This window comes from Schistocerca cancellata, chromosome 7, assembly GCF_023864275.1.
Source record: "Schistocerca cancellata isolate TAMUIC-IGC-003103 chromosome 7, iqSchCanc2.1, whole genome shotgun sequence".
In the NCBI taxonomy this organism is placed as follows: Eukaryota; Metazoa; Arthropoda; class Insecta; order Orthoptera; family Acrididae; genus Schistocerca; species Schistocerca cancellata.
The window spans coordinates 1,319,920-1,342,627 of NC_064632.1; positions in this window are offsets into that span (position 1 = coordinate 1,319,920).

Genomic DNA, 22,708 nt, shown 5'->3' on the forward strand with positions numbered 1-22,708 from the left:
GATGCAGGGGCACCAGTCTGGATGATTGACTGATCTGACCAAGTAGCACTAACCAAAACGGCCTTGCTCTGCTGGTACTGCGAAAGGCTGAAAGCAAGGGGAAACCACAGCCATAATTTTTCTCGAGGGCATGCAGCTTTACTGTATGGCTAAATGATGATGGCGTCCTCTTGGGTAAAATATTCCAGAGGTAAAATAGTCCCTCATTCAGATCTCCGGGCGGGGACTACTCAAGAGGATGTCATTATCAGGAGAAAGAAAACTGGCGTTCTACGGATCGGAGCGTGGAATGTCAGATCCCTTAATCGGGCAGGTAGGTTAGAAAATTTAAAAAGGGAAATGGATAGGTTAAAGTTAGATATAGTGGGAATTAGTGAAGTTCGGTGGCAGGAGGAACAAGACTTCTGGTCAGGTGACTACAGGGTTATAAACACAAAGTCAAATAGGGGTAATGCAGGAGTAGGTTTAATAATGAATAGGAAAATAGGAATGCGGGTAAGCTACTACAAACAGCACAGTGAACGCATTATTGTGGCCAAGGTAGATACGAAGCCCACACCTACTACAGTAGTACAAGTTTATATGCCAACTAGCTCTGCAGATGACGAAGAAATTGATGAAATGTATGATGAAATAAAAGAAATTATTCAGATAGTGAAGGGAGACGAAAATTTAATAGTCATGGGTGACTGGAATTCGAGTGTAGGAAAAGGGAGAGAAGGAAACATAGTAGGTGAATATGGATTGGGGAGTAAGAAATGAGAGAGGAAGCTGTCTCGTAGAATTTTGCACAGAGCATAACTTAATCATAGCTAACACTTGGTTCGAGAATCATAAAACAAGGTTGTATACATGGAAGAATCCTGGAGATACTAGAAGCTATCAGATAGATTATATAATGGTAAGACAGAGATTTAGGAACCAGGTTTTAAATTGTAAGACATTTCCAGGGGCAAATGTGGACTCTGACCACAATCTATTGGTTATGAACTGTAGATTAAAACTGAAGAAACTGCAAAAAGGTGGGAATTTAAGGAGATGGGACCTGGATAAACTGAATAAACCAGAGGTTGTACAGAGTTTCAGGGAGAGCATGAGGGAACAACTGACAGAAATGGGGGAAGGAAATACAGTAGAAGAAGAATGGGTAGCTCTGAGGGATGAAGTAGTGAAGGCAACAGAGGATCAAGTAGGTAAAAAGACGAGGGCTAGTAGAAATCTCTTGGTAACAGAAGAAATATTGAATTTAATTGATGAAAGGAGAAAATATAAAAATGCAGTAAATGAAGCAGGCAAAAGGGAATACAAACGTCTCAAAAATGGGATCGACAGGCAGTGCAAAATGGCTGAGCAGGGATGGCTAGAGGACAAATGTAAGGATGTAGAGGCTTGTCTCACTAGGGGTAAGATAGATACAGCCTACAGCAAAATTAAAGAGACCTTTAGATAAAAGAGAACCACTTGCATCAATATCAAGAGCTCAGATGGAAAACCAAATAAGGAAAAGCAGAAAGGTGGAAAGAGTATATAGAGGGTCTATACAAGGGCGATGTACTTGAGGACAATATTATGGAAATGGAAGAGGATGTAGATGAAGATGAAATGGGAGATACGATACTACGTGAAGAGTTTGACAGAGCACTGAAAGACCTGAGTCGAAAAAGGCCCCAGGAGTAGACAACATTCCATTGGAACTACTGACGGCCTTGGGAGAGCCAGTCCTGACAAAATTCTACCATCTGGTGAGCAAGATGTATGAGACAGGCGAAATACCCTCAGACTTCTCGAAGAATATAATAATTCCAATCCCAAAGAAAGCAGGTGTTGACAGACGTGGAAATTACCGAACTACAGTTTAATAAGTCACAGCTGCAAAATACTAACGCGAATTCTTTACAGACGAATGGAAAAACTGGTAGAAGCAAACGTCGGGGAAGATGAGTTTGGATTCCATAGAAATGTTGGAACATGTGAGGCAATACTGACCTTACGACTTATCTTAGAAGAAAGGTCAAGGAAAGGCAAACCTACGTTTCTAGCATTTGTAGACTTAGAGAAAACTTTTGACAATGTTGACTGGAATACTCTCTTTCAAATTCTGAAGGTGGCAGGGGTAAAATACAGGGAGCGAAAGGCTATTTACAATTTGTACAAGCACCAGATGGCAGTTATAAGAGTCGAGGGGCATGGAAGGGAAGCAGTGGTTGGGAAGGGAGTGAGACAGGGTTGTAGTCTCTCCCTGATGTTATTCAATCTGTATACTGAGCAAACAGTAAAGGAAGCAAAAGAAAAATTCGAAACTGTGAGGTTCGCCGAGGACATTGTAATTCAGTCAGAGACAGCAAAGGACTTGGAAGAGCAGTTGAACGGAATGGACAGTGTCTTGAAAGGAGGATATAAGATGAACATCAACAAAAGCAAAATGAGGATAATGGAATGTAGTCGAATTAAGTCGGGTGATGCTAAGGGAATTAGATTAGGAAATGGGACACTTAAAGTAGTAAAGGAGTTTTGCTATTTGGGGAGCAAAATAACTGATGATGGTCGAAGTAGAGAAGATATAAACTGTAGACTGGCAATGGCAAGAAAAGCGTTTCTGAAGAAGAGAAATTTGTTAACATCTAGTATAGATTTAAGTGTCAGGATTCATTTCTGAAAGTATTTGTATGGATTGTAGCCATGTATGTAAGTGAAACATGGACGATAAATAGTTTGGAGAAGAAGCGAATAGAAGCTTTCCAAATGTGGTGCTATAGAAGAATGCTGAAGATTAGATGGGTAGATCACATAACTAATGAGAAGGCATTGAATAGAATTGGGGAGAAGAGGAGTTTGTGGCACAACTTGACAGGAAGATGGGAGCGGTTGGTAGGACATCTTGTGAGGCACCAGGGGTAACAAATTTAGCATTGGAGTGCAGCGTGGAGGGTAAAAAATTGTAGAGGGAGACCAAGAGATGAATACACTGAGCAGATTCAGGAGGATGTAGGTTGCAGCAAGTACTGGAAGATGAAGAAGCTTGCACAGGATAGAGTAGCATGGAGAGCTGCATCAAAGCAGTCTCAGGACTGAAGACCACAACAACAACAACAAGCATGAACCAGCTTTCAATAAATAATTTATCATTTTAACATATCCTTTTGCTTTTTTTCATATACACATTACAAAAGCTCTAATTTTCTTGTCAGATATCAAGCAGTTTAAATAAATCAGAATACACATTCCATAAGTGCAGATACACAGTTACATAATATAAACCTAGTTCTAATCGATATAAGTGTTACAAGTTTTATTGTGTCGTCAATTGCATCGTCGTCTTCAGGCGAGAACCGTTCACAGCCGAAACCTGGACAATCCGGTAAGAGAAGATCATTTCAGAAGTCTTGGTTGATAAAATATACATGGCTAGAATATGAAGCATCTACTGAATAAGTTTTTTGTAAAACCTGCAAAGAGGCAGATTCTAAAAATCTATTACAATTTTCTTAAAAAGAAAAGAAGTACAATTACTTCTGTGGAGTTTTCTAACTGGAACAAGGCTTTGGAAAAATTCCATTTTCATGATAATAGGTTTACACATAAAGAAGGTGTCCTGAAACTAAATTCTATCACTAACCGAAGTGTGTCCTTCCAATTGAATGAACAGTTAGATAGTGATATGAAGAAAGACTGTTTAGCTCTTGAGACAATTTTTACTACCGTGCAATTTCTATGCCGACAAGGACTAGCAATTAGCACGAAGATGTAAACACAATTTTTTTTCAATAGTTGGAACTCCGTAAGGATGACATACCTGAATTTAAAGATTGTTTAGGGCGTTCGGGGTATAAGTGGACGTCCGACGGTATTCAAAACGAGATCATTGATCAACTAGGAAAGTCTGTGTTGAGAAAGGATTGGCTTCAGTCAAAAACACTGAACATTTTTATATTATGGTTGACGAAACAAGTGATTCTTCGATTCACGAGCTAGTGTCATTTTGTATTTGTACTGGAAAAAATATATGAGGGCTTAATTTGTATATTGAATGGAAGGTGTGATAGTTTTGAACACTTTTGGGAATCGTGTTTAAAAGAAAAACCTTGACAAGTTGATGATCCTTCGCTTCCTCGGAAGCGAAGTATACCAAAGAAGTATGAAAACAACGAAGCCAGCTCACCGCAGACTTTCAAAACCCCAAGGGATACTACAAAGATATTTACATTGAAGTTTGTGAAACAGTGCAATCCTGCATTACTGAACGTTTTGCTTAAACTGGACTCACACAGGTCATTGCAGTTGAACAAGAGTGCTTGCTTTTGGTAAACAGAGGTGAAACAAATTTCGAAAAATCAACTGAGTTTTTCAAAAATGACCTAGACATTGAGAGACTGGGCTTACACTTGAATATGTTAGCCGATATCGATAATAAAAAGCAACTGGTCTTAAAAAAACATGCGTGATGTAAGAAAGTGCATTACACAAGAGCCTGCAGTTGGAGAAATGTTACTTGAAGTAGTGAAGTGCATTAAGCTTCTCCAAGTAGTTCCAATCACGACAGCAACAGCAGAACGGTCATTTAGCGCCCTTAGACGTCTGATGTCGTACCTCCGATCAACAAGGGGACAGAAGTGAATGAACAACTTGGCTGTTCTTCATGCCCACTAAGATGTTTTGGATGAATTGGATATTCGATCAGTCATCAACGACTTCATATCCAGTAATCCAGTCAGATGGTCGACATTTGCACTTTTCAAAAGACACTCTAGCCCTAATAATGGCACTTAGATCAATATTAAAAATCTTTATAAAATAGAGAATTAAATACATACATAATGTTAAATTTTCAGTTTCGAAATATTAGGACTAGTTTAGTACTGTATTACTAGATTAGTTATTTTCAAACACTTAAATATTTTTAGGGTGTAAGACCCAATTAAAACCCGCTATTTTCATACTGTTTGACTGAAACTATTAGGCATACTGTATTAACTTTATTAACTTATTAAAGCATTAACTTTGAGATATTGTGTTTATTTAATGAAGCCTGAGCCTTATTCAAAGTAAGCTGAAATTAGTTGGTTGGTTGGTTTTGGGGAAGGAGACCAGACATCGTGGTCATCGGTCTCATCGGATTAGGGAAGGATGGGGAAGGAAGTCGGCCGTGCCCTTTCAGAGGAACCATCCCGGCATTTGCCTAGAGTGATTTAGGGAAATCACGGAAAACCTAAATCAGGATAGCCGGACGCGGGATTGAACCGTCGTCCTCCCGAATGCGAGTCCAGTGTCTAACCACTGCGCCACCTCGCTCGGTGAAATTAGTTATTTCACTAATTAAAGAAAGTGCTATTACTGTGTGACAGCAACATTTTATGTTTTATTCTTTTAATGACAGCTGAGGATTTATTTAAATGTAATTTCAGTCTTTTCAGAGCTATATATTAAGTGCTCTGTAATAGTCTATAAGCTTGATTATTACTGTAAATTAAATTAGCTTTTTACGAAAATACTGTGCGTGTTTATGTTTTGTTTCTTTCTCGAAAACCAAAAAATGTGTCAGGTTTGTCGAGTTTCCCAGGGTGTCGAGTTATCGAGAGTCCAGTTTTCGGGGTTCTAATGTTGATCATATGACTCTAAAATCCTTTAAAAAACCTTTAAGACTCACTATGTTTCATCTAAAATTTAGAAAATTTCCTGGGGCAAAACCACCAGTATGCCCCCCCCCCCCAATATTTTTTATAAGTCGGCGCCTCTGACTGTAGAAGAACATAATTTTACTTTCACTGTGTGAAAGAGTCTTACTATGTTTTTAGCTTTCGCCATGTGCAATCTTTCTCTTAGACTGTGTGTGGCACAAAAGACGAAGTCCGATTGCACTGGGAAGGGGGGGGGGGGGGGGGGTAGGCGGTGTGAATGGATTAACAAGATTTCCGATGTGGAGAAACAGCACACCAGTTACGTTAAAAAACAATCTTTATTGCAACTAGTGTGCTATTTCTTCACATCGGCATTCTTCAAAACAGTCGCTGAAAATGATGAACGAAGATCTAAATGACGAGATTGGTCTTTGCGGTGGGTGGAGGCGTGTGAGGGGGAAATGCTGACGTAATCGGCGCCCGACCCTACCGACAGAAGCTGCAACATGTAGCTTCACCACGCAATCTTGACACCACAATTGTTCGGTCGCTGGCAAAAATGAAAACACAGGGAAGCCGATATGAAGTTTTCCGGACAGATCTAGTATGTGACGAAACCGAGCGACGGACCCGTCGAGCACCTTTCACTGTGCCACTTCATGCAGTTACCATTGTTAACAAAGTGGTTGTCGCCAAGCGTGTATGCACATCGTTTTCCTTTCTATTCTTGCTCTAAGGAGAACAGGCAGGCTGCTAGTTTGTTGTTGAACTAAATATCTGATAACAAATCAATACTTAAACCTACAGTTCTAATACCTGCAGTATATTTACAATGTGAAGCTTATATTTTTATGGATCGGTACGTCGATATCTTTTACGTCGATATATCGCAAGCAGAAAACGACATTTTTTAAAATATCGATACATCGGATTCCAGTTATTTTTAAAATATCAACTGTCCTAGTGACAAATGGCGTCTGTTTTCAATCAGGTATGGAGTACAATACTGTTTGCGAACTATAACTTGGCATGTAAGCGTCCTAGTTCCCAATCGGAAACTATAGGCAGCAGGTGGGAGATTTCGTGGCGTGGCGATTTGTACATGTCGCCAACTGTGCGGCGTAGACTGAATATGTCGTCTGCTTTGTTGTCTGCTATGTCGCTCGCTTAGCTGTGCTGTTGCTGTTAGTGTGTAGTAGCTGCGTTTTCACGGTCTCGAAAATGAGTGAAGATCCGTTTGCTGGCCGATCGCGGGATTTACCGTCGACTCCAGTTAGGAAAAAGAAGCAGCGCTTGTCGTAAAATGATGATGAATGTAGTGAAGTACTGCGATGATGAAAAAAAAAACACTGTGAATGTCTTTATTTAATATGGAAGTGATCACAATTTCGATAGCACGAAGTATTTAACTGACGATTAACTCTGTCCTATACACAGCTGCTTTTGTCGGAGCTTAAGAAACACGTTTGTTTGTGTTGCCTGCACTGCGCGATTGCAGTACATGGAGGCGGGGCTGGTTCCCCTCCTCTCCCCTCCCCTTCCTTCAACAGCCTGGTGCTCGCTGCCCGCTCCCCGCAACCCCCGCTGGGAGTTGCCAAATAATAATTCGCTTATAATGTTTAGCTACAGTCGAAACGGCGTTAGAAGATTTCTGACAGCTCGCAGCACTGTTGTCAGCTGTCAACCGCGAAGCACACTAACGGCTGCAGGCGAACAACAGTAGCCGTGTACAGAGCTGTCACAAGACTGAGGCGTCGCCATAGAGACGTTTACAAAATCGCGCCACGTTATTGGTTGAGGTGGTCGTCGAAGTTGTAGCGGCTGACCCGCTGCAACTGTCAAGGATCAACTCACGCCGTCTCAGCTGTATGTTCCACATGTTTCTCAAGTCTTGAGTGACAAAAATAGAGGTGAGGTGGGAGCGCAACTGTAAGTGCTGAAGTGAACAGTTACTTGATAGCAAAAAGAAGCAATAGAAATGACGTAAACGCTTCTGTTAATCATGTAGGTAAATGGATTGAATTAGTTCGTAGCCAGGGCAGTTATAACAAGACAGGGCCTCCATTTAGGCGTCAATCAAGGACGTTTCATTATACACTGAAGAGCCAAAGAAATTGGTACACCTGCCTAACATCGAGTAGGGCCCCCGCGAACACGCAGAAGTGCCGCAACAGGACGTGGCGTGGACTCGTCTGATGTCTCAAGTAGTGCTGGAGGCAACTGACACCATGAATCCAGCAGGGCTGTCCATAAACCTGTAAGAGTACGAGGGGGGCGGAGATCTCTTCTGAACAGCACGTTGCAAGGATCCCAGATGTGCTCAATAATGTTCATGTCTGGGGAGTTTGGTGGCCAGCGGATGTGTTTAAACTCAGAAGAGTGCTCCTGGAGTCACTCTGTAGCAATTCTGAACGTGTGAGGTGTCGCATTGTATTGCTGGAATTGCGCAAGTCCGTCGGAATGCACAACGCACATGAATGCATGCAGGTGATCAGACAGGATGCTTACGTAGGTGTCACCTGTCACAGTCGTCTCTAGACTTACCAGGGGTCCCATATCAATGCAAATGCATACGCCCCACATCGAGCCTCCACCTTCATGAACAGTCCCCTTTTGACATGCTGGATTCATGAGGTTGTCTCCATACACGTACACGTCCATCCGCTCGATACAATTTGCAACGAGACTCGTCCGACCAGGCAACATGTTTACAGTCATCAACAGTCTAATATCGGTTTTGACGGGCCCAGGCGAGGCGTAAAGCTTTGTGTCGTTCTGTCATCAAGGGCACATGAGTTGGTCTTCGGCTCCGAAAGCCCACATCGATGATGTTTCGTTGAATGGTTCGCGCGCTGACACCTGTTGATGGCAGTGAAATCTGCAGCAACCTGTGGAAGGGCTGCACTTCTGTCACGGTGGACGATTCTCATCAGTCGTCGTCGGTCCCGTTCTTGCAGGATCTTTCTCTGGCCTCGGCGATGTCGGGGATTTGATGTTTTAGCGTATTTCTGATATTCACGGTACACTCGTGAAACGGTGGTACGGGAAAATCCCCACTTCATTTAAATTTCCGTTATTTTCGACAGCACCGAGACACTAGCGTATAGTTGCTAATGGTCTATAACAGGCTCATCCAAGAACTGCGCCCGGCCCCCCGGGCGCCAGGCTGTGTAGTTCAGCGCCCCGTCCGCGACCGTGTGTCGCTAGTGTCGCCATAGGAGCGAGAAAGAGAGAGAGAGAGAGAAAGAGAAAGAGCTACGGAGCAAGTGAGCCCGCACAGCACTGCTCTGCGCAGTCAGATCCAACGCAAACAAAATAACAGAGGAAGCGCGCCTCTGTAAGAGAGGCCGAAGAGCGGTAAAACAAGCACTCCATTTACCGTTTACGTAACAACTAGTGTTCGTGTGGCAGAATTACTACGCAAAGCTTTAGACAACAATATCCAAAACAAGACGCGAAGAATATCTTACAAGGGAACCTCCCCATCGCACCCCCCTCAGATTTAGTTATAAGTTTGCACAGTGGATAGGCTATGAAAAACTGAACACAGATCAATCGAGAAAATAGGAAGATGTTATGTGGAACTATGAAAAAATAAACAAAATATACAAACTGAGTAGTCCATGCCAAGATAGGCAACACAAGGACACTCTCAGCTCAGGGGCGCCGTGGTCCCGTGGTTAGCGTGAGCAGCTGCGGAACGAGAGGTCCAGAGTTTTTCTTTATTTTCGCAAAGTTATGATCTGTCCATTCGTTCATTGACGTCTCTGTTCACTGTAATAAGTTTAGTGTCTGTGTTTTGCGACCGCACCGAAAAACCGTGCGATTAGTAAACGAAAGGACGTGCCTCTCCAATGGGAACCGAAAACATTTAATCGCGAGGTCATAGGTCAACCGATTCCTCCACAGGAAAATAGGTCTGATATATTCTATACGACACTGGTGACGGCATGTGCGTCACATGACAGGAATATGTTGTCGACCCACCTAACTTGTACACTTGGCGAATGGGTAAAAACATTCTTCTACGTTGCCCGATTTAGGTTTTCTAGTGGATGTGATAATTACTCCCAAAAAGTGACGAAAACATACGAGTTTGTCACATAAACTGCAAGAAATGAATCCAACAGTTTCACAGTCGCTCACTTTTCCCTGTGCTCTGTCGAAACATATGTTTTTAACGTTTTCAAATTTTTTCCGTGTGTAGACCGTTAAATCCTGCATATGTCCAAGCAAATCTGAACATGTCCTGGAATTTTGGAGAGCGAAGTTGATTATGTGTGAGTGCCTGAACGTTGATAATTGTCTGAAAATGAAAACTTAAACTTTTCGCTCGAAGGAAGACTAGAACCTAGGACCTCTCGTTTTTTTTTTTTTTTTAATCTCATTTTGTTCGTTTTATCTGCTCGGGGCGGATGTCGCAAGACACCCGTTTCAGTTCGTCGTTGATTCATTAACTCAGTTTTTTTATTACAGAGGGCAGCTAATCCTCTGATCGAACGCGCTGAGTTACCTTGCCGGCTGCAGCTGTTCACGCTAACCACGGGACCACGGCGCTCTTCGATTCAGTTTGTCCTTGATGTTGCATATCTTGCGCATGGACTACTCAGTTTGTATATTTTGCTTAGTTTTTCATAGTTCCACACAACTTCTTCCTGTTTTCTCGATTGATCTGTGTTCAGTTTTTCAAAGCCTATCCACTGTGGCAACTTATGACTAAATCTGAGGGGGGTGCGATGGGGAGGTTCCCTTGTTAGTTGTTTTCTGACCCACAGGTTCATTCTATTAGTACTGCACGTGCACAATCGTCATATGTACAATAGGCGTCTTCTGAAAAATATATCAGTTTCTTAAATGAACTAGAGTCATAAATATTCTATTTTAGAAATGACTTTATGTAAGGGATATAGAGTCTCATCATTACTGTTAGCAGTTACAAGTAAATATTTTTTGTTATACTTCGGGCTACAGCTCTTTGTATCCCTTTTCAGAGTTTAGAAATCGGATCCTTAGTTTGCTGTTTTGTACGTAATAATTTTAAACGACCAAGTTTGAAAACTTATTAAAAATATAATTAAAGTTATAAAGCTCTTTAATTCTTACAGTCAACATTGTTAAAGAAGACAATTAACATTTTATACTTTTTTTCCTTTTTCGAGCAAACGATTTCCTTAATGTTTGGTACAATATTCCCTGAGACTGATAACCTCAAAGAATTAGTCAAATTTTTATCGCCAAGTAATAAACGGTTCTTAGTTTTAGCAAGCTTTAAAAGAGAGAAAAAGGGCTCACAGATATACGTCGAACCAAACATTGAGAGAACTTCGGCCGCGTGCTTGTGCAAAAGAGGATATTTCTCTCGTGGAAGACAGCTGTACGAGAAGTCATCCAAAGTTTTACACATGAGAAAGCGATCCTTCAGGCGGATATCGCACTTCAGGTCAATCAGCTCTAGTTGAAGCACTTGTGAGATGTCCTATGCCGAAGGGAAAACGGGCGAACAAATATATCTAAGGCCGATTGAAGCTTACTTATCTCCAAAAATCTGTTTTCAAACCGTTCTTGTAATTCGCAAATGATTGAACATAATCTGAAAAATCCACATCTTCTTTAACGCTGTCTAGTGCAGGAAATTGTCCACAATTCTTCTCGTGCAATTACTTTTCCCACAAAAATAAGTTTTTTTTTTTTAATGCTTGAATCGTCTGAACTAAATCAACGACATAGTGATTTTCGCGTTGGAGTGAAATGTTCAAAATATTTAAATGACCAGTAAGGTCACTCAAAAAAGCCAAATTCGCCACCCACTTAGGATGACAAAGTAATTGGGCGCTAGCGCCCCAGGGCCACGGTCTGCACGAGTCTGGTCTACAAGGTAATGTTCTTGTAATACATCCAGTTGATGTTGAGCCCACAGTCGCTCGAAAACTAGTTAATGGTACAAAAAATTATATCAAATTAAAAAAAGCACTGGTTGCAGGTAATGCCTACATAAACAGACAATTTCGTAATCAATCTTTTTGAGGATAGTCCCATGAACGGTTTTGGTTGAATATTTGAGCTGGGAAACTCTCTCTGTTTTCTCGTATTTTAGAATTGTAAGTTACAGATTGTTGCTGGGCCTGAAACTTGTTTTTTCAAATAGTGTTTGGCGTTTGGCAACCTACTTTTTCTGCTGCTCCTTCAAGGAATTTATCTTTGTTTTTGTACTCTTTGGATGGGCTGACACATAATCACCGAGCTGTCTGAAAAAGCTAAGCGGTCTATCCTAATACTGTTTCTTCATAACTCGATTGGTTCTGAATGTTAGGTCCGATTTTAGGTCGGATTTTAATGTTCGCCACTCTTGGAACATTTTATCTGAGGCGCGGCTGAAAATTAATGGAGAGGCTTCCGTCATCTTGTTTTACTCCAGTTTTAATTACAAAATGTTCCGAAATTTCTTCACTGAATTTTTTGATTTGGGCCATTTAATGTTTCACTAATAGCCGCAGTGGTTTTTTTTTCTTTCAAAACCGGGAACAGAGACTTCCAGTCCACAGATTAAGCAAGGTTTTTAAAATTTTCAGTGATGCAAACTACTTTCTTATTACGCTTCTTTTATGGCCGTGAATTAGCTTCAGAAAGGTGCAAAAGTAAGTCATAATATCAAAACACAAGTTCTTCAATTACAGACACCACTTATCAGATTAAATTGAGCTAACATATTAATCTGAGCCAATCATATTGCCATCAAATGCGATACTAGTTATCAGATGTGGTAATTAAATGACTGTTCTGAGAGAGTCGTCGGCCTACTACTTTAATCTGAGATAACATCTCTTTACTTTGCGCTCGTCGTTGATAACGCCGCCAGACATGACAGAGAGACCAATGAACTTCCATTGTTTAGAAAACTTATCGACTCACACGAGATAAGGCGTGATACCACTTCAGTGAGGACGCCTTCGCATGGCGGAAGGATGTGATGTGAGGTTACTAGCTGTTCCTTTTTTCACGTCCTAGACGAAGTGTACTGCTCTAAAAGACGAGGCGAAAGCCATCTGCAAGCAGCATTAGGAACATGTGCAGTGACCAAGCGCACTTTCTTTTCTTCTGGATGCCTATTGACTAACACGTGTATGATTGTGGCCTCATCATCGCGTGCTTTTGGTAAGCCTGGAGCTGCTAGAGGGATTCAAGTTAATGGCTACATGGAATTCGTTAAGCGTTCATGAAACGAGAAAGACTGATAAACGACTACGTATATACTTGTTTATCCGAGAAGGGAAGTCTTTCACTATTAAAGAAGAAAATTATGTAAAATTATTTTCTTGTGACCGCAGTATTGGTCCGGTTAACAGATTTTTCATGTAAATTGTTTTCGTGTTATACGTTTTGCACTGCGTTTTTGATGTGTGGTGACCGTATCTTTAGAAACCTTCGATGTCACCTCACTGTTTTATTAACTGACAAATAACAAAAACTTTTCTATAGGTAAATGCATATTTACATTCTCCTTTAATTCAATCCCATTTTTATGTAGCAGTTGGATGATAAAAATCACCGATAAGAAAAGTGAATTGTTTACAAGAATATTGTAACCACCGGTAAATCACGTGAAACAATGTGGGGCAATAGGTGAAAAGTATGTAAGCTTTCTACAAAAAAAGTCTATTTGTGAAAAAAATGAATATACCGATTTCATAAACTTTCTCCTCATGTAAGGCGTACTTTAGATATCGTATTCAACTGCTCAGCTAAACTGACTTGGTTGGCCTTGCGTTGCGCATGTGAATAGTGTCGTTAAACAAACCTTCATACTTCATGAAACGCAAAATTGGATTTAAAAAAAATGAGTTTAAATAAATGCCAAAAGAAACTAATTGTGTGGTCAATTAAAACTATGTGATTAAAATTCAGTACCAAACTACATTATGGATGTTGCGTGATATCAAGTGCAATGTTTGAGTTGGAATATCCACAAAAATAAATTACTGCTCTACGCCGAAGAAAACAGCTGTTTGAAATTACCAAAACTGTTCACATATAATGAGTCTTCTAGCTAGCTCGACACTGTACAATTTTGTTTACACACTGCTCAAGAATGTAAGGTGAGATCTGTCCTGAAATTTAAGTGACTTACCTCTTGCTCAGCATGCTGTTTATGTGTCTGGCGTACTGACGCTTTCGAAAGCAAATACAAGACGTAACAGCTACAGGAAAATTAATTACTCAATACTAATTTCTTTCTTTTTGCTAGTCAGAAACAATCTGTGAGTTCGTGTGGCGTAAGGTGCAATCCACACACGGCACAGAACTTTACTATGAATCATGGAGGTGGGTTTTACTTTAGAAAAAATCGTTCTTGAAAAATCAAGCTCTGATTATTGACAAAAACACTGCATAATATGAAAAGACTCTAACAATTGCAAAAGCCTGTCATTACAAAAAAATACAAACATTTCAACCAATAGAGTTATTTGACACATATTGCGAAACAAATCAAATTAACACTAATTATGAAAGTTGTTATTTGTCTGAGGGGCAATTATTTCCTTCTAATAGTTCTCACAAACAAACATTTCATGTTTGCGTATGCCAACATTACCTTTAAAATTCCTCCAAAATCTTCTCCATCAATACAGAGTGAGGAACTATTCCAAATGAGTTTTCGTCTCCATTATAAAGTATTCCAGATAGCTTCGCCCAGATTCACAAAAACAGATCTCATCCTCCGAAAAGCTAAACTGCTCTCTACAAAGCTGCAAATAAGAATGCCCCAGATACACACAACTGACTGACTAGCAAGTCAACCACAGATAAAACTAAACACAGAGTCGTGGATCATATTAGTAGTGGGACTACCTTCGTACGGGCTCACTCTGCATTGTTGCCAAATTTATTCAAGATGGCGGCGATGACGTCATCCAAGATGGTGACCTGTAGACTTGGCAACAGTGCATGACGTCATTCAAGATGGCAGATTTTGGCGGGAAAATAGGTCAATTGGGCTATATCCACTTTACTGAACCTCCAGAAAAATTTGGCACATAATTCAAATTCCAACAGGATAATGTATGCCAAACCGTACTTGTCTTTACTATTATTCATTATTATAAATTATCATTTATTATCATTCATATCATTCATTATCATACATTATCACGTAACGGCAGAATTGTACAGCCGTAGCGGACAGCGCCAGAGTCGCCGCGCTGTGGGCTTACCACACGGAATGCTGACAGGAAATGCAATCCGAGTCGCGCTCCGTGGCGTGTACACAGCCACTGGCTACGAAGAGCAGTCTGAGACCGGCCATTTGCGAACACGTATCGCTCTCGACACAGTGGAAACAGGTTACCAGACGCGCGTAATACATTGTCGCACCATCTTTATTAATAAATGCTAAAACTAAGTTTTCCGTGTTCCACATTCTGCACTACCCGGTACTACCGCCCACGCATCCCACCCTAACAGCACATGGACGCAATAAAATTTTACTCAGCTGCCTAAAAGACCCTGTTAGAAAAGTGGTGTCTGAAGTGGGATTATTTTCAGAAAACCTACAGTCATGAAAAGTGCAGCGATGTGTAAACATCGGAGCATCTTCACGACAACACAGCAAGCAGCAGCAGCCGAGGACATCGTCTGACAACACGGGGACATCCAGCGTTGGAATTCAGGTTAGTCTACTCAGATTGGCTTAAAACGAAAGGCAGTGATGGGTTTTAAATTTTTCTGTATTGAGTGACCGGTATAGACTGCATTCAAAATGGTAGACACAAGTGTGAGTAACACGGTCGATCCCCAAACCATTCTAGAAGAACTACAAAGCGAGATTCAACAATTAAAAGCAGATAAAAGCGAGCATTGCCTCCAGGTTGATTTGTCACATGATGGCACTTCTGTTCCAATAAAGAATTTTTCACTGCTGTCATCTGTAACAGTGTTCAGTGCAAAACCTGAGGAAGATGTGGAAGTATTTCTTTGGAAACTCGAGGGCGCAGCTCCGTTGGGTGCGTTCACTGATTCAGATAAGCTAGTGGTTGCTAAATTGAGAATCCGAGGAGCCGCACAAGATTTCAGTAGCGCAGAGGCGATTTGCGTGAAAACAGAAGTTTACAATGATTTTAAAATGGCAATGGTTCAGAGGTTCAAACGCAAAAAATGCAATCAGATTCTACCGTGAGCAACTTCACAGTTTGCGCTTGCGGAGTGACGAATCTATCGAGCAATTCGTTGATAGAATCCGAAACATAAATGCTCAGACTTATGAGCTTGTAGAGGACGAAAATGAGAACCGGATCAGCTTTTCGAAGCCGATCAGAGAGCACTTGACACATTCATCCATAGGTTGTACGGGGAAGAAGTAAACAAGGCAGTGAGACTCACACGCTGTAAAACATTTCAAGAAGCTCTAGAGGCAGCTGTCGGTTTTGTCGAAGCATTGAGACGCCCAAATGACATGCGAAAAGAAGAACGTTGCGTCTTCAACTCAAATGTGGAATGTTACCGATGCAATAGGCCCGGTCACAAGCACAAGGACTATAAGGAGAACAGGACCTGCCACAACTGTGGGATACAGGGTCACTTAGCGAGGAACTGTCGCAACAAAAAGAAACCAAATGCGAGCAGCAGACAACTCGGCAGATCTTTAAACGAGTGCGGGGACGTACGTGCCAGCACAGCGTCCGCCCCTTGCCCGAGGCAGTGATTCCTGTCAGTGCAGCTGAAAATCAATTCGATAATGACTTCGTGATAGGTGGTGTTTATCGCGGAAAAAATATTAAATTATTGATCGACACGGGAACACAGACCTCAGTGATGTGGTGTTCTATAGACGAAAGGGACGAGCTAAGACCGCCAATGTTTAATGTGCGGGGGCTGAACGGTGTGAAACTACGTAAGTATGGAGGATTGTGCCTACGCCAGGACAAATACACAGCAATGGTGCAAGTGGTTTCTAATAATGAAACACGCTACAATGGTGTACTTGGATTTGATTTCTTATCCGCTAACGGGGCAGAGATATTTGTCACAGAAGGAAGGATCAGACTAGGTCGTAACAATTACAGGAGCCGAAATTCTGACGTCGAGGGACCGATCACCCCGACCGACGCATCAGTTGGAACCCTCCGAGTCGAAGTACAGATTACTCAGCCTCGGCAAATTCCTCAGGGAACAGGAAAGACAATACATGTTGAAGTAAAGTCGCCACTGATCAGAAAAGGAGCTCTGTTGTTGACCGAACGGTCGGAAAATTGTGAATTATTGGACACAATGCATTGTTATGTTGCTCGAAGAATAGGAGTAGCTACAATGGTGAGGCCAAACGTAGCGAAGGTCCCAATAACAATAACGAATATGAGCAATACAGATGTCGTTTTGCCACGAGGAACGAAGGTTGCTGAAGTGTAGAGCATACGTACAGATGATGTAGTACCGATTCCAAACGAAGCAGCAGATGTAGCGGTCATGAAAACAGATTCTTGTAGTGATACTGAAACATTGAAACAATGAGCTGAAAATGAAATCGAATTAAAGAACAAAATTTGGAAGAAGATTGAACATTTCTCAGCTGATGATTAGAAGATTTTAGCACCTGTTTTGTTAGACTATTCAGATCTTTTCAGAGAACGTTCAAATTTATCTGTTACTTAGTTAAGCATCGCATACACACTGGAAATGCAGCACCAGTCACGCAGAAGCCTTACCGAATTCCATTCAGTCAAAGAGAATTGGTCGAAGATATTGTCAAGAAACAACTAGAAGCCGGAATGATTAAACCAAGAGATCCTGCTGATCCACCATGGTCATCACCAGTTGTCCTAGTAAAGAAGAAATCTGTTTTGGGCGAACCACAGTTCCGATTTTGCGTTGATTACCTAGCTTTAAATGCCGTCACCACACCAAACATTTACCCGTTACCAAACTTGGTAGAAACCCTGGACTATTTGGGCAGATGTCGTATATTCTCAGTCTGTATCTAACTATCGGATATCACCAATTAACAGTGCATCCAGATGATCAAGCAAAAACTTCATTTGTAACTGCAACAGGAGTGTACAAATACCTCCGTATGACCTTTGGACTACCTTCCAACGCTTGATGGATTCTGTTTTACGTGGGCTCACCCCAACACAAGCTCTTGTATACCTTGACGATGTGATAATTTTTGGGGAAAACATGAGGCAACACACTGAGAGACTTCAAGCAGTATTTGAGCGTATCAGAAGTGCGAACTTGTCTTTATCAATAGATAAATGTCACTTGGCACAAAGAGAAGTGAAGTACCTTGGACATGTTATAACCAGTGAAGGTGTCCGCCCTGATCCAAAATTAATCGAAGCTGTCAAAACTTTTCCTGAACCACAAGCAGTCAAAGAACTACAATCATTTTTGGGTTTATCGATTTTCTATCATCGCTTTATAGCCCATTATGCAGATATCGCAAGGCCAATGACGCAGTTACTTAAAAAAGGAGCCACATTCAATTGGTCACCAGAATGCAGAAATGCAATGGAAAAACTGAAAAGTGCTCTAACCACAGCTCCAGTTTTGGCCTATCCGGATTTCAGTAAGCCCTTCATCCTCTTCACAGATGCTTCAAATTTTGCAGTTGGTGTTATTTTGTCCGAAAATTTGATGGTCAAGAACGTCCAGTATCATTTGCTTCCCGGCAATTAAATAAGGCGGAATGTAACTACACCACCACTGAAAAGGAACTTTGTGCTCTGGTCTTTGGTATCAAACAAAACAGATGTTTCTTAACAGGAACAGAATTCACTGTAATCACAGACCATGCTGCACTTAAATGGCTGTTGAGCTCAAAAGGATCCCAGTTCGAGACTAACAAGATGGGCATTAGAACTGAGTGCTTACCAGTTCACAGTTATTCAACGTCCTGGGAAACAACATGTGAATGCTGATGCGATGATTCGTAAGGTTCGTGTTTGTGTCACCATAAGCCGTGAGGAGGAATTTAAAGCAGCCCAAGAAGAAGATCCACAATGCAAAATACGGAAAAATGATCAACGGTTTGTTGAAATAGGTGGATTGCTGTACAAAGTTATTAACAAAGGGAATCGCCTAATTATTCCAGGAAGCATGAGAGAGCAAATCCTAACTGAACAACATTATTCCTGGCACGAAGTCGGAGTTCCAAGACATCCCAAAGGTGGTCTATAGGATTCAGGTCAAGACTCTGTGCAGGCCAGCCCATTACAGGGATGTTATTGCCGTATAACCACTCCGCCAAAGGCCGTGCATTATTAACAGGTGCTCGATCGTGTTGAAAGATGCAATCGCCATCCCCGAATTGCTCTTCAACAGTGGGAAGCGAGAAGAAGGCGCTGAAAACATCAATGTAGGCCTGTGCTGTGATAGTGCCACGCAAAACAGCAAGTGTTGCAAGCCCCCTCCATGAGAAACACGACCACACCATAACACCACCGCCTCCGAATTTTGCTGTTGGAACTACACACTCTGGCAGATGACGTTCACCGGGCACTCGCCATACCCACGCCCCGCCATCGGATCGCCACATTGTGTACCGTGATTCGTCACTCCTCGTATATCGACTTAAAACTAAACTGCTATCTGTATTATCGAAATCGTTGGCTACAAAATTTCCTCTCCTTGGCTCCACTTTTATAAATGGCTCTCCTACCGCCATAATAGTACTATCAACGAGCTCAAATGTTTTTACGAGCGTATATTTGCCCGTTGTTTTTTATGGACGATCTTTTTTCTAGCGTGCGGCAGTGCCACACAGTAAAAATATGGTCCCGCATTATTGCGTAATGTCATAAACTGTTATCTGCACAAAAAATGTCATTCGGGTTTTCTGTAGAACTCTTGGGGAGCTATTAGGAGCTGGGACCTTGTTTTTTTTTTCGAAAACCGGCAATATTTTTGCAAGTCTAAAATTTCCCAGAGTAATACTTTTTTGCGAAATACTGCAGAATTATTCAGATTTTTTACAGAGAACACTAGGACTAAAACGTATTTATCAAGAACTCTGAAAAAAATGTACATTTTTCGAAAGTTGGGTGCTAGCTTCACCGGACTCACAATATTCTGCAATAATGCCCATGTCCACATAATATTGATGCACGGTTATGCCATAATCGAAGATATTCCGTTGCCGATTGGTCGGCTATCTCAAGATGCGCATTAAGGTCGGAATAAGGATATCCGGCGTTACCGGGAAGATTTTACACACAGATATTCCAGTGAGATAATGATGCATGTCGTATTCTATCGTCTTCTGGCAGCTCTTGATCCATCCATCTCGAGAGTCCAGAAAATAATAACTGAAGAAGACAAACAGATGCCACCTTACCTATACCATCTACTTTTCGAACCACCTTCCAATAGACACTCCGACAGTGGCCCTTACGAAAGCAATAATGAGACAAACGACGAATGTGACTATGATTTCCAATGAAAAATTAAAATATCGAATAAAACATTTCAATGTGGTAATTTCGATTTCTTATTTGTTATCAGCGATCTCACAACGCTTTCTACCCGTACTCGAATTCGCTAAATTTATAATTTTTAATCCGCCAAACTCGATCGGCCATTTTGAATTTTGTAATTGCGACATTGGATTCCTAGTCAGCGACCCAAAGAGTTAAAAAAGAACACAGTTTTGTAGCACTTTGTAACAATTTTTCCATTATGTCCAGGTTTTGAAGCGAGGTGTCACGATGTGCGGCGGATTAACGAGACGGGTCGTTGTGCTGACCAGCCTGGATGTGGTTTTTAGGCGGTTTCCCACGTCCCATCAGGTGAATACCGGGCTGGTTCCCATGTTCAGCTTCAGATACCCGTTTCTCAAACGCTTAAAAACACCTCCTCACACTTGTGCACATAATTTGGGAAAAGCAATCGTCACCGAAGTTAATTTGTCGGTAAAGAGGGAGGAAAAGGTTACATCTAAATGAAAGGAAAAATGCAAATGAAATTGGTGGAAATTAATTTTGAGAAAAGGGTACAATTAATAAAGAAAGTAAATGTGCGGTCGTTACGTTAACAATTAATTGGCGTTAATTAGATATTTGAGATTTGGGGAACATTACGGTCGCCAGTCCTATGGACAACTACTATAATAACTGAAAATGAAAGATTAATGAACATATAATTAGCACGAAAAGCGTGGCAACTGAAGGTTGACACGTGTTGTGTGAAAACTGGATGTTTCTCAGAAGTAATAAATTTGGCTACACTCTGACTTAATTTAGCAAAAGAATTAATGAAACCGGAAAATTGAAAGTTAATATAGTGACTGAAATTAATAGTGAACTTTGTTTCCGAAGCACTTCGAAATTCAATAAAATAAGATTAGTCTTGGGCTACCTAAACAATCATTTCAAAAGCTACTTGAATCTACGCAATTTAGAAATAAGAGATTTAACTTTGAACTTAAATTAAATGATTCTGAACAATTAACAATAGTAAAATTTAGTACGTACCAAGCTGAGCAGTAGTCACAGGTAGGCTAAAATATGATAACAAAACTCGCACTCTTAATTTGTGCTTGTGTAATCTAAATCTTGTAGCCAGCTGTGAATACTTTAACTGAACTTTGAAATTAAAGCAGTGAAATGGAATGATATTACTTAAATGCTGGCATTTGAATATCAACGACACTCGGGTTCATTTCGGAAAAGGAAGGGATCCTGCTTGGTAATGCAATTGGAACAATGAGCAACAAAGGTTCATGCTAAGTTGCTATATTTCTGTGCTGCAAATGGAACAGTTTGAAAAGCTGAGGTCTGCCATACAGTTCTATAACTTTACGTGCTTCCAGTCTTCCTTGTTGGCTGATTGAAGGTTTGAAGTCGTTGATCGAGGAGGTGGCGACAGTCACTCATTGTCGGCCGTCGCTGCTGCAGAAGCTGAGTGTTGGCGCGCCTTCTTCTCGACACGGTCACCAGGCGAAATGGCCTCTTCATGTGCGCCAGCTAATGCTTCCCGTCCGCGACACCGTGTCAGAAACTATCATAGCAAGTCGAGCGCAATTACATGCTGCCAAACCCCGAAAGCGCGGCAACTCGCGGGAGCGTCACACAACACACCTGCTCCACCGCCCTACTCCAGCCTACTCTCTGTCTGCCCGCGCTCCATGCAGCTGAGTTAACACTACCAAAGATCCTAAACACTTTGGTTCTGCACACGACCTATCGATGTAATCGTTCGATAGCATAGTTTTCCCTAGGCAAGGCCCAGTGTAAAAATGCAAATAATATTTATGAAACAAACCAATTATACATAGATATAAATGCATATATATATATATATATATATATATATATATATATATATATATATATATATATACACTCCTGGAAATAGAAATAAGAACACCGTGAATTCGTTGTCCCAGGAAGGGGAAACTTTATTGACAGATTCCTGGGGTCAGATACATCACATGATCACACTGACAGAACCACAGGCACATAGACACAGGCAACAGAGCTTGCACAATGTCGACACTAGTACAGTGTATATCCACCTTTCGCAGCAATGCAGGCTGCTATTCTCCCATGGAGACGATCGTAGAGATGCTGGATGTAGTCCTGTGGAACGGCTTGCCATGCCATTTCCACCTGGAGCCTCAGTTGGACCAGCGTTCGTGCTGGACGTGCAGACCGCCTGAGACGACGCTTCATCCAGTCCCAAACATGCTCAATGGGGGACAGATCCGGAGATCTTGCTGGCCAGGGTAGTTGACTTACACCTTCTAGAGCACGTTGGGTGGCACGGGATACATGCGGACGTGCATTGTCCTGTTGGAACAGCAAGTTCCCTTGCCGGTCTAGGAATGGTAGAACGATGGGTTCGATGACGGTTTGGATGTACCGTGCACTATTCAGTGTCCCCTCGACGATCACCAGTGGTGTACGGCCAGTGTAGGAGATCTCTCCCCACACCATGATGCCGGGTGTTGGCCCTGTGTGCCTCGGTCGTATGCAGTCCTGATTGTGGCGCTCACCGGCACGGCGCCAAACACGCATACGACCATCATTGGCACCAAGGCAGAAGCGATTCTCATCGCTGAAGACGACACGTCTCCATTAGTCCCTCCATTCACGCCTGTCGCG